Source organism: Tiliqua scincoides, chromosome 4 (assembly GCF_035046505.1).
Source record: "Tiliqua scincoides isolate rTilSci1 chromosome 4, rTilSci1.hap2, whole genome shotgun sequence".
In the NCBI taxonomy this organism is placed as follows: domain Eukaryota; kingdom Metazoa; phylum Chordata; class Lepidosauria; order Squamata; family Scincidae; genus Tiliqua; species Tiliqua scincoides.
In genome coordinates this window covers 49,945,617-49,957,723 of record NC_089824.1, presented here as the reverse complement: position 1 = coordinate 49,957,723, position 12,107 = coordinate 49,945,617, and the positions used below count along the sequence as shown (strand labels likewise).

Sequence of the window (12,107 nt, the reverse complement as noted above, 5' to 3'; positions counted from 1 at the left end):
TTCAGAAGAGGAAGGTAATTTTAGCCTCATGGAATGAATTATAAAATTGTGTTTCCTAATAGGAGACATTTCACAAATATATCTGTCCATATGAATGCAAAAAATTGATCCTATAGAACATGAATCCAATTCATGTATTCATGTATGTGTCCAGTACATTTCAGTAGATCCACTGAGGAAACATATCCAGTTTTTCACCAAGATAGGGAAGCATCAAAAAATATTAATGCATAATTTATCTGAGTAAAAATGAGAAAAGATATATGAATAACAGCGCAATCCTAAGCTGCACTTGGGCTGGCGCAAATCCCGTGTGCTGGCCCAGGAGGGTCACAAATATGCCATTAAGCACATATGCGCCTCCTCAAGAGAAAGCCGCACTGGCGCATAGTGGTGCACCAGCACATGGAGGCTGAATTCAGCCTCTGTGGGGCTTGCACAGTGAGCCTTGTGTAGGTCCAGGTGGGCCGATGCAAGTCTCTGGGGGTGTGTGGAGAAGAGGCGGGGAGAAGGTGGGAGGGAGGCATTCCTGGGAGGAGGAGGGTGGGTAGTGGGCAGCCCTGGGAAGTGGGTGGGGAGCAGGAGGTGAGGCTGGGATCCGCCAGTCATGCCAGATCCCAACCCACATTCCTGGGGAGTTCGAAGCAGCTGGAAGCCACTCTGCTCTCCTCAGACTTGCACCACCTCTGAAGGTGGCAGGGGTTCAAGGAGACCCATAGGGGGCAGGGCGCTTACTCAGGGGTAAGGGAAAAAGTTTCCCCTTGCTTCTGGCTGAGCCGATTCTGGCCCCAATCCTGTGCTGGATACAGTGCAAGCCTCTTGGCTTGCCTGTTCCAGCGCAGGGTAGAATTGTGCCTAAGGCTGACTATATCTGACTGCTTCTGATGATTCAGGACAGGAGTGTCAAGCTCTTTTCAAACAGTGGATCGAACAGCATCCATGAAGCTGGCTGAGTGCCGGAAGTGATGTCACTAAGCAGGTGATAACCAGAAAAAACCATGTTTTTCTCACTTAGGAAATCATGAGCTACAAATGACAGTAGAGAAAATATGCAAATCTTGATCATATTTTCAAGATATGAGTGAGTATAATTATTGTGTGGGCTGCCCTTTCAGCAGCAGTGCTTCTGCTGAGGCATCACTTCATAGCTCCACATGAAACGTAAATCTCTCCCTTGCTTTTTTTTCCCCTTCCTTTTCTTTCTATTCTTGTTTGTCATATTATGGACATTCATGGACCAAGTAACATTATTTCAACATCAGTGCATGAACTGTTATCCCAGAGATCCTAGCTGAAAAATGGGCAATAAAAACACTATTCACTCTGGCATTCAAAGGACTTTAGCCAAGCCTCAAACTCTTGGGGCACAATCCTAACCCACTTTCCAGCACCAACATAAGGGCAATGCAGCTCTTAGGTAAGGGAACAAGCATTCCCTTACTTTGAGGAGGTCTCCGTGAGTGCCACCCAACTGCAGGATGCAGCACAAGTCCCATTGGTACAGCTATGCCAGTACTGGAAAGTTGGTTAGGATTTGGGCCTTGTTTGTGTACATGATCCCCCTCCCTCCATTCATGTCACACATCCTGGGAGGAAGAAAATATTCTCACTTCATTTAGGGCAGGAGTGCCCAAACCACGGCCCTGGGGCCACTTGCGGCCCTCGAGGACTCCTAATCAGGCCCTCAGGGAGCCCCCAGTCTCCAATGAGCCTCTGGCCCTCCGGAGACTTGCTGGAGCCCACGCTCACCTGATGCAAATGCTCTCAACATGATGGCCAACTGTTCGACCTTTCGCTTGAGTTGTGGGACAAGGGCTCCCTCCACTGCTTGCTGTTTCACATCTGTGATGTAGCAGCAACAGCAAAGAAAAGGTTGACCTTGCTTTTTGCAAGGCTTTTTAAAGGCCTTGAGCTATTGTAAGACCTTCATTCATTAATCTAAGTTCTATCTTATATATTCATTTATGTAAATTTATTCAAATTTGAAATATAAATTCTTTTTTTCCCCAGCCCCCAACACAGTGTCAGAGAGATGAAGTGGCCCTCCTGCCAAAAAGTTTGGACACCCCTGATTTAGGGAGCTGATGGGGTTGAGATAATAGAACACTGAATCCAAATGATAATGTTTGGAGGATCTTCTAATAGAATGGAGTATGTCATAGATGGGTTCACTCCCTCCTTATCACTCAGGCTCCCTGTCCCGAGATCCTTCCTGGTTTACTTCTGCATCTGGATCTTCACATCACAGCAATGACCAGGAAGATGACTGTATTTTCCCCTCTCTGTGGGTAATGGGCAGCTTCAGCAGGGAGGGGCATGACATGGAGAAAGGTTCCAGGGATCTGCACTTAAAATATACTTAAGTTGAAACATCAGGTTCTTTCCTCATGGTGACAGTGAACACAAACTATCAAAGTTTGTCCCCCATTCAGTTGCTGGTCCAGTAGGAAAGCAAGCGTAAGAAAAGTGCATGCATTATAACCTCTAGCTGCTGTTCCCCTGGGTTTGCACGTTTTCTCCAAGGAATACCTTTCCCTGACATCTTGAAAGATTCATCCAGCCTTTCCCAACTAGCTGTTGGGCAGATATTCAGATGAACTTCTGCATGAACCTTGACGACAACCTTAGGCAACATCATCAGGAATTAATCCAGTGAAATGCAACACGTAGAGTCCCAGAACACTCTGTATGGCCTACCTACTTCTCATTCATAATCCAAGTCATATGTTACTGAGTTACTGAACTGGTTACTGAACATATACCAGCAATTTTATCTGCAATTTTCAAGCAGGCATCCTCCTCTCCTCTTGGCCAAGCTCTTATAAAACTGCTTGAAAAAACTATGCTGGACAATACTGTGCACCACTGCCATAGAATAGTCTCTTAAATGAGCCCTAGTCCCATGCCTGAACGGAGATATCTCAGGTTTTCCTTCACCCTGTATTCTAGCCTCTACCTATTATTTCTGTTCCTTTATACCCTGCACTTCCCTATTATACCATGGAACAATGCAAGATCTTGACAACAGGAGACATAGTGGAGATTTCAAGTCAAACGCTTTGGGTTAGTGCTCAATAGGAACACTTGCCTCACTGACAGTCAAAACTTACAAGCATTACCTTGCTGAATTCAATTTTAGATTTCTCTTCCTTATCCATTCAACCATGGAAACAAAGCACCGATTCAGGGTGAGGACAGCTGTTGCAAGGAGCATGGTTAATGAATATATAGTGCTTGGTGTCATCAGCACATGCATGAAACTGCACTCCAAGCTCCAACCTCAACCCACTTGTTTTACACGGATGTTAAAGAGCAGAGCAGATAATATTAATCCTTGAGATTAATGTGTCACTATTAACACAACCATAGCAACTGACTCCACCTATTCAAGATTAGCACAGCCACTCAAGAAATGGAACACAGTGAAACAGAAAGACTTTTCCCCTGTATCACATCACAAGTCTACGCTTTTCTGGCAATTGTTTCTTGATAGTATTCTTCAAGCACACTTGCTATTCAGACACAATGTGGGCAAGGAGCAAGAGGAGAGAAATTCTCAGTAACTATATGCTAACTCTAGAATTTGCCTAGATGTTCACCTAAACCCAAGGGCAGCCCAATCCTAATCTCTCCTGGAGCAGGCAGGCCACCTGGATGTACTACATCCAGAGCAGGGCTGGGGCTGGTTGCAGTGCAACCAGGGGCAAGGGGAATCAATGCCTCTTACCCCAGGTAATGCAGCAGTGGCCTGAATGGAACTACTCAGATCTGTGCCACCTAAAGAGTTGGTGCAGATCTGAGTAGCCTGGTGGCTGGGCCTCCTGGGAAGGGGTTAGGATCCGACCTAAGTGCTGGATCCTGGCACCACCCCTCCTCCCGGGCCTGGTCTGCTCACAGACCTGCCTGCTGCTTGCTTTCCCCTGCCCCGAAATGCCCTTTCCCTGCCCTCCCAGACTCCCTCTGCTGCTGGCCTGCCGCTGACACAAATTTACCTTATGCTGGTACCTCAGAGGCTAAATTTGGCCTCCAGAGTCTGGCAAACCTCCATGGCCAGCCTGCCTCCTCTGTGGCGGTGCAGAAGTGCCTTATGGCACTTTTTGTGTCTTTTGTGACACTTTAGTAGCTTGCGCCATCCTAGGTCATGGTCTGGATTGTGTCCTAAGTCCATCATTAATGGATAGTTTAACACAGGAAGTGGACTAAAAGTATTCCTCTTTAGCAGGGAAAAAAGTCAATAGAAACCTGATCTGGTTTGGGATTGGGGCATACAGGGAGGGAAGGTTAACACTGCCCCCCTTCCCACTGAAGCAAACATTTGCTCTTCAAGTAAAGAGCTGCTCTAAGGACAGATTATTTTCAGTGAGATAACAGTGAAGGAAGAACATCTTAATTCTTCCTGCTTCCCATGGTCCAAGCTGGAGTGGGGCCTCTGTGACTGCATTTTGACTAAAAAGAGGCATTTCTGGTCCACTGCCTTTGTTAAAGTCATCAAATTAATTAAGGGCTTAAAATAATGCCCAATTTGGTCTTAAGGTTAATCATTTGCCATATATCTATAAAATGAACATTTATATTGAATTCATGATCAAGAGTGCATGGACACTACTTGTACTATGCCTCACATGTGAGGCATATTAGAATGAAAACTGTTCCTACTGTTGCAGCTACAACAGCATTGCAGCTCTGAAAAATAAAATGAAACAGTTTCTATTTGAAGGTTTTCATACATTGGAGATGTCCATTGGTGAAATGGATCAGACTGGGAGCTGTGTAGTTTGAAGGGAAGCCAGATTAAAAATTCAGTTGAGAAAAGAAGGAGGTAATTAATTCACTATCTGAAGTCTGAAGACTTATTAAACTATGGTCTTTTAAAGTATATGAAAAACCAGAGACTTAAGGCAATAGTTTATCTGTAGAGCTGCATTATGCACTCTGTCACTGTCCAAACAGAATTTCTCCTCTTCTTTTTCTTTTTTGTAAATGAGACAGTCAGAAACCCTTGATTGCACCATTTCAAATGCAAATAATTCTGTTCCAACTGCCTCCTTACATTAGCTAAATTAAGTCATCAGTAAACAAAATTGGAACATTCTCAATACAGCTGCTATAAACAACTTTTGAAGTTCTATACGCTAAACAAATGAAATTGTGATAAAAAGCTTAGATTTGTTGGCCACAGCCACCACCGATATAACTCATATAATTTCTTGCCCCTCAAACCAGCACTAGCCAAAGCAGATTATAATCAAAGATGGATTTCTTGGAGGATGTTAGTACCATTAGATTTAAAGAATTAAAAATACATGAAACTTTTGAGTTAATGAACAGGGTCCTTAACTGCTCATTTAATTCAAACAGCTGTTTGTTAATGCCCTAAGCAGTGTCATAAACTGTGAAAATACTGTTGAGTGCAAGACACTAGTTAATGCTATAAAGCAACACATGCTCTAATATTAAAAGGATTTAATGGAATTAATAGAGAATAAGACATTAACTCCCTATTATGATGTTTTAGAACCCGGGGCAAATTCTGGCTAAAGAGGACCTCGATTCTGAAAACACAAAAAGTAAACTCTAGCACTGTACAGCAAATCATGGCGTTTTTACACTCCTGAAAAAAGTGGAACCCTGATAAGATCACATCTGTTCCAATCACAGCCTGGATAAAATCACTGTTTACTAAACTCCTAAATAACTAAATATGTGGAACCCCAACAAGATCCCATCTGTTAAGACTGAACTTTGGATGAGGTCCCATAGCAAAAATTCTGTATAATAGAATATGAACCATAAAAGAGATTTTTAAAAACTCTACCTTTAATGCCATACACTTTCTATAAAAAGATAGTTTATTCATAAATGAACTTTCTTTTATATGCCATCTCAAATATACAAATAATGTTGCTAGTTCACTGATTACTGTTGTGACATTTTGGGACCATACTGACTTTATTCTAGTGTGTATTTTACATGTAATGTAAATGTTATACTTGTTTTGCTTTATTATGCTGAGAAATTATATCTCCACTATTAGTGGGCAAATTAAAAAAAAACTATTTTCAGTAAATACTTTTACTCTGAATGTTCTTTTTCAATTACTATTATAACAAAAGAATATAGGGAAAACATTTGATTCATGTATTTTAAATGGTACTCGCAATTTAAAATAATAAAAACCCTGATGGTTGTGATACACTATAAATGGACAGTATCATAACTGGATCTTTCTAGTTATGGATACAGCCTACCTATAGGTTATGCTATAACCTCATGCAGGAGTCAGCAAAGGGTAGAACATGGTCCACTGGCAGGCCACTTCTGGTGGTCCATCCAGTGCTGACTGGTTGACAGAACTATTGTACTAGATAAGTCTTGTTCTGATCTAAGAACACAATCTGTATGATATTAGGCAACCTTGCTACTCAGACTAATTGAAAACAAATTAGTTATGCCTTATTTATGATTAAATATTGAGTATATACTCCTGTTCAAAAAATCTGAAACACGCTGGTTGGCCACAGGGCCATAATTTTTTAATATTAAAAAATTAAATGTTTTCTTTAAAAAAATTAAAAAATGATATGGGTAGAGGCAAATGGGGCACTTATTTCTAGCTGGCATCAATGCCTGAAAACTTAAAATAATTCCTTTGCTAGGCTGTAATTCTATGCATGTTTATCTGGAAGAACGTTTCACTGAACTTAATGGGGCTTGCTTCTGGATTGCACTGTAAGTGCTGCAATCAACTTGCACAGGATTGCACTGTAAGTGCTGCAATCAACCATCAATTATTTTACTGACATAGGTACTAGTAGTACCTAGGTACAGGGATGGGCCGCAACTCAGATGACTTGGAATTGAGTTGTGAAAACATGTGTTTTTCATGACTCATACAGACTTGAGTCACATGTCTCCAAAACTTGGGCACTGACTCTTGAGTCAAGACTCGCTTTTGTGTGTGCTTGAGACTCTGTTTTGTGTGTGTGCTTGCTTGCTTTTTTATGACTCTTCCGTGACTCGACTTGCTTCTCAAAAAGGTCTTGAGTCAAAATGACTCAAAAGTGGCTCTGGATGAGTCACAATGCCACCTGTTATGACTCAAGTAAAAGGGAGTGAGACTTGGAACTTGACTCGAGATTTGGTGCTTTCACTCTGGCACATCCCTGCTAGGTACTAGTTGTACAAGCTACTGCTGAATAAAGAAAACAAGCAACTGGAAGAACATATCCCCTTTAGCAATATGAATGCTTCCTCAGGTATATGATTGGTAGTTTATGGGCAGAGTCATGTTTCCGACTATTGTGCAGTACCCAGTTTTCCCAGACATAGGCATCTATCTCTGGACCAGATCAGACGGAAAGCTCTTCAACCTCTCCAGACTGAGAGCGAAGTTCAGCTGAAATGTCTGTGTGACTTCCTCTTTGCTGACAATGCAGCTGTCACTACCCACTCTGCCAAAGATCTCCAGCAGCTCATGGATCGTTTTAGCAAGGCCTGACAAGATTTTGGACTGACAATCAACCTTAAGAAAACACAGGTCATGGTTCAGGATGTGGACTCACCTCCCTGCATTACAATCTCTGCGCATGAACTGGAGGTTGTCCATGACTTTGTGTACCTTGGCTCAACGATCTCTGACACTCTTTCTCTCAATACCGAGCTAAACAAACACATTGGTAAAGCAGCTACCATGTTTTCCAGACTCACAAAGAGTCTGGTCCAACAAGAAGCTGACGGAACATACCAAGATCCAGGCCTACAGAGCTTGCATCCTGAGTACACTTCTGTACTGCTGTGAGTCATGGACTCTTCACTCAAAACAGGAGAGGAAACTGAACGCTTTCCACATGCACTGCCTCCGACGCATCCTCGGCATCACCTGGCAGGACAAAGTTCCAAACAACACAGTCCTGGAACGAGCTGGAATCCCTAGCATGTATGCAATGCACTGCTGAAACAGAGACACCTGCATTGGCTCAGTCATGTCGTGAGAATGGATGATGGCCGGATCCCAAAGGATCTCCTCTATGGAGAACTCGTGCAGGGAAAGCGCCCTACAGGTAGACCACAGCTGCGATACAAGGACATCTGCAATAGGGATCTGAAGGCCTTAGGAGTGGACGTCAACAGGTGGGAAACCCTGGCCTCTGAGCAGCCCGCTTGGAGGCACACTGTGCAGCATGGCCTCTTTCAGTTTGAAGAGACGGCCAACAGACTGAGGCAAAGAGGCAAAGAAGGAAGGCCCATAGCCAGGGAGACAGACCAGGGACAGACTGCACTTGCTCCCAGTGTGGAAGGGATTGTCACTCCCGAATCAGCCTTTTCAGCCACACTAGACGCTGTGCCAGAACCACCATTCAGAACGCGATGCCATAATCTTTCAAGACTGAAGGTTGCCAACAACAACTTATCAAATAAGAAATATTAGTGTATGAATTTAATTACACTGTCAGCTCACTCATATCTTTTAAACATCAATGTTTTAGAAAAGTAATGCAACAATGCCACTGCTACTGCCTGATATAAATAAGCAAATAATACAGTAAAGACTACAATAAAACGTTTTAGCACATTACACCAGAAGTAATTACCTTGCTTCTATTTTGTCTACAAGGACAGTTTCAGGCTAGTATGATTGCATCTTTTGTATATCATGATAAGGCTACCTGAACTTTAACTTTTGCATAGATTTCATTTACACTGTGAGATTCCCAAGTATGGCGATTAGGTAGAGTGAAGATTGCATGTGGAAATCTATACATTCTTGAGCAAACTGTACAGTTTTACAGAACATCCTTTTTCATGCGGTAAAGTGGTCTGTAAGGTGCCGATTGTATGGACACCTATGTGCTACATCATATTGCTTTAAGAAAAAATACACTCCAAGAAAGTATCCCTATTTCAGAATAATGTATATGAAATATTACATCATGAATCATTGAACGTATGAAGGTTGCCTTCTACTGAGCTAGTCTACTGACCTATCTTGTCTGCACTGGCAAATTCTGTAAAGTTGATTGTGTGAAGAAGTGGTTTAATATACAGGTTGAGCCTATTGATCCATGGATTTTTCATCCATGGATCTGGCTCAACATGGGTCACCCCATGTTGAGTCCAGACTTGGCCCAACCTGAACCCTCTGAAGGTGACAGAAGCTGTGCTTTGGTCATGTCCGGAGGGTTTTCTGAAGCCCACAGTGGCCACCTGCACCTGCAGCCTATGCGAGCTTCAGAATAGCCCCAGAGAGCAAGAAAACATGACTTCCGGTTTCCCTCCAGGGGCTTCCCCAGGTCCCAGAATGCCTTATAAGGGCAAAAAAGTCACTTCAGGTTTCCTAATGGAAACTGGAAGTTGCTTTTTTTGCACTCTGGGGCCATTCCAAAGCCCGCAGAAGCCCTGGGCAAATGCACACAGCCTCTACAGACTTCAGAAAACCTTCTGAAGGTAACTGGAGCACAGCACAGCTCTGGGCCCCTTCGAAGGGTTTAATGGTGCCACAACCACAGATTTCATTATCCACAGTTTTCAGTATCCGCAGTTTTCAGGAGTCCAAGAACAGATCCCTCATGGATACCAAGACACCACCTGCAAGTTACAGAGTCAAATAATTGGTCCATTTAGCTAAAAAAAAAAGGAAAATCCAAAAGATAATCTAAATACGAATATCAGCATAAAAAGATACCATAACAATATTTTTAAAACCTCAAATTATGCCCCTCTGTGCTATGTACTCCATAACAACTTAGTTTGCATCACTGAAATTCCAACCATATAAAAGAGACTTGGTTTATTTCCAAATTATGTTTTGGTTTACGTTTTAGTGCATCTCCAGGGAGTAATGCCACAATTATGAGGTATAGTTACAGTTAATTCCAAACTTTAGGTCCGTGTTCTGCAATCTTAGGGTTCGGATCCCATTGAAGTCGTTAAGCTTCAGTTGTATGGTTGTGGCAACTTATAAGAACTTACATCTGTTGCTGCCAGCACCATGTCCCTCCAACCCTCCACTACTGGAAGCAGCAGGGATCTGGTTCCTACTCAAGTGAGAAGCAGATCATTCCCTCTCCTTATTTTTATTCTTGTGTGCTGTTAAATCTGGAAGTGTGGGACTTCCATGGTTGATGCCAGCACACAAGGAACACAGTAAGAGTTTTGGTTGTTTTTTTGTAGCACAGAGGCAATGGATCTGAGGAGGCATCAGATGATGTTCTGAGTCATGTTGCCTCTGGGTGAGGTCTACAAGTCCCATTGCATGTTATGGCAGAAGCAGAAATGAAAAAATAACTTTTGCTTCTGCTTCCCCCATTTCTATTAACATTTGAACTGGTTCCAGGATTCCTCTTCAAATGGCATTTACTTTGTACATGGATGGCATTGACAAGAAGTTGCCATTGGTTGCCCTAAAGAGATTCTGGTGGGATATAGGTGAAATATAATTTCCATGGAAGACTGGCTTAAAGCTAATTGGGGGAAAGTCCATGGAACACCGCCATTATAATGGAAGCAAGTGAAACAGAAATAAAAGAATGGAAACCCTTAACTGGATAAACATCCAGCAAAACTTGAGATTTGTGTTCATGCTGTACTTGAGACACCTCAGAATTAGGTGACAATGACCCTTCCTCTGGGTTGCTAAGCAAATCGATGTTCCTGTGTTTGTTTACTGTCTGTGTACTCTTGGGGAGACAGAATAACCTATCGGATGCCAAACCCAAAAGAAAGTAATAGAAAAACTTAAAACAAACTTACATTTATTCTATGGTTCTCTTAGGCTCTCTTATTAAGCAAGTATTTGTATAATGTTTATGAAGTTCTTAAATATGTGCACAATATGAGCTTTCCTGAACTAAAAAAAAAAAAGTAATTCACCTTGCTCTAGGATTATCTCATATTACATCATATTGCAGTTGGTAAGTATTTCACACAAACTATCAATATACATTACAGCCTTAAAAACGAAAATTCATTAAAATTTTTAACAATTTCCTTGTCAAAGCTGAACATATCTTGTTAAACATTAAAGAGTGTAATGTTTCAGTAAATAATTCTGAGCAATGTAGATGGAAAGAAAAGTGGAGAGAAAGACGGATAATAATATACATTAATTTTGTCACTAAACAATGAGGCATGGCCTCTCAGTTTTATCAATGCCATGAAGGTAGAGCCTAGGTATTAAACCTTTCTTCTAAACTTATATTTAATATCTACCTTCTTTCATATTAATATGGTGGTAAGATCTACTTACTTTCACCATAAAAGAGCAAAGATGAAAGTTAAGTATTTTTCAAATATTGAAAAATGTACTGCCATCAGGATCAGATATAGAACCGGTAGATAAATCAACAGATATGTACAATCCCCTGGGGGCTGGGGATAAGAATAGGCCCTCAGTTTGGCTGTACTTGTCCTAAGAGGCGACTAAACAGCCACAGGGTAGATGGGACTCGTTAGCCTGGGAAGGCAGCTCATCTGAGAGAAGGAAAACTCTGATCCCAAACCTCCATTGCCTTGTGGCTACATCCAGTTATGGAAGAGGATTCAGGAGTCAACCTCGAGGCAAAATCCAGAGCCGGAGTCCCTGAGGCAGTTCATGGCTGAACACAGCCACGTTCTGGCAACTCCTGCGACGCCGCTGGAACCAACTGTACTGGTTTCTGCCTTTCCATTGGACCATTTCAGTGACATGGAGAGGGGGGATTTGCTGCGTGGGTAACAGTCGATCCTCCATATCTACCTTATCCAGGCTTCGCGCACTGGAGAGGAACCACTGTTCAGAGCGCGATACCAGAGCTTCCGAGACTGAAGGATGCCAACTGTTCTGTTCATGAACAATTTGAAATAATTGTGGTCTTTAGCATTTATGTACTTTAAAAGCACTTTTCAGGGTAATTTTTTGCATGGAAATAAATTCAAACTGATAACATATATAATCCTAAGGCAAACATGAAAAAGAATTTAATTCTAAGTAGCAGTATTAGAACTTGGTTTGCTAACTGGTTAGTATTTTACTGGCCTTGCGTTTTTACACATTCTGGCTATAGAGCAAGAGAGGGCCATAGGGTAAGACAAGCTTGCCTCCAGAGGGGGCATGTACAGGGGGACCCAAA

General features: G+C 42.2%; 1 protein-coding gene across 1 annotated transcript in view; it reads right to left on the bottom strand.

Moving 5' to 3' along the window:
- Positions 1-12,107, bottom strand: part of CCDC178 (coiled-coil domain containing 178) — a 153,079-nt gene that overhangs the window by 76,232 nt on the left and 64,740 nt on the right. The gene's annotated exons all lie outside the window — the stretch shown is intronic.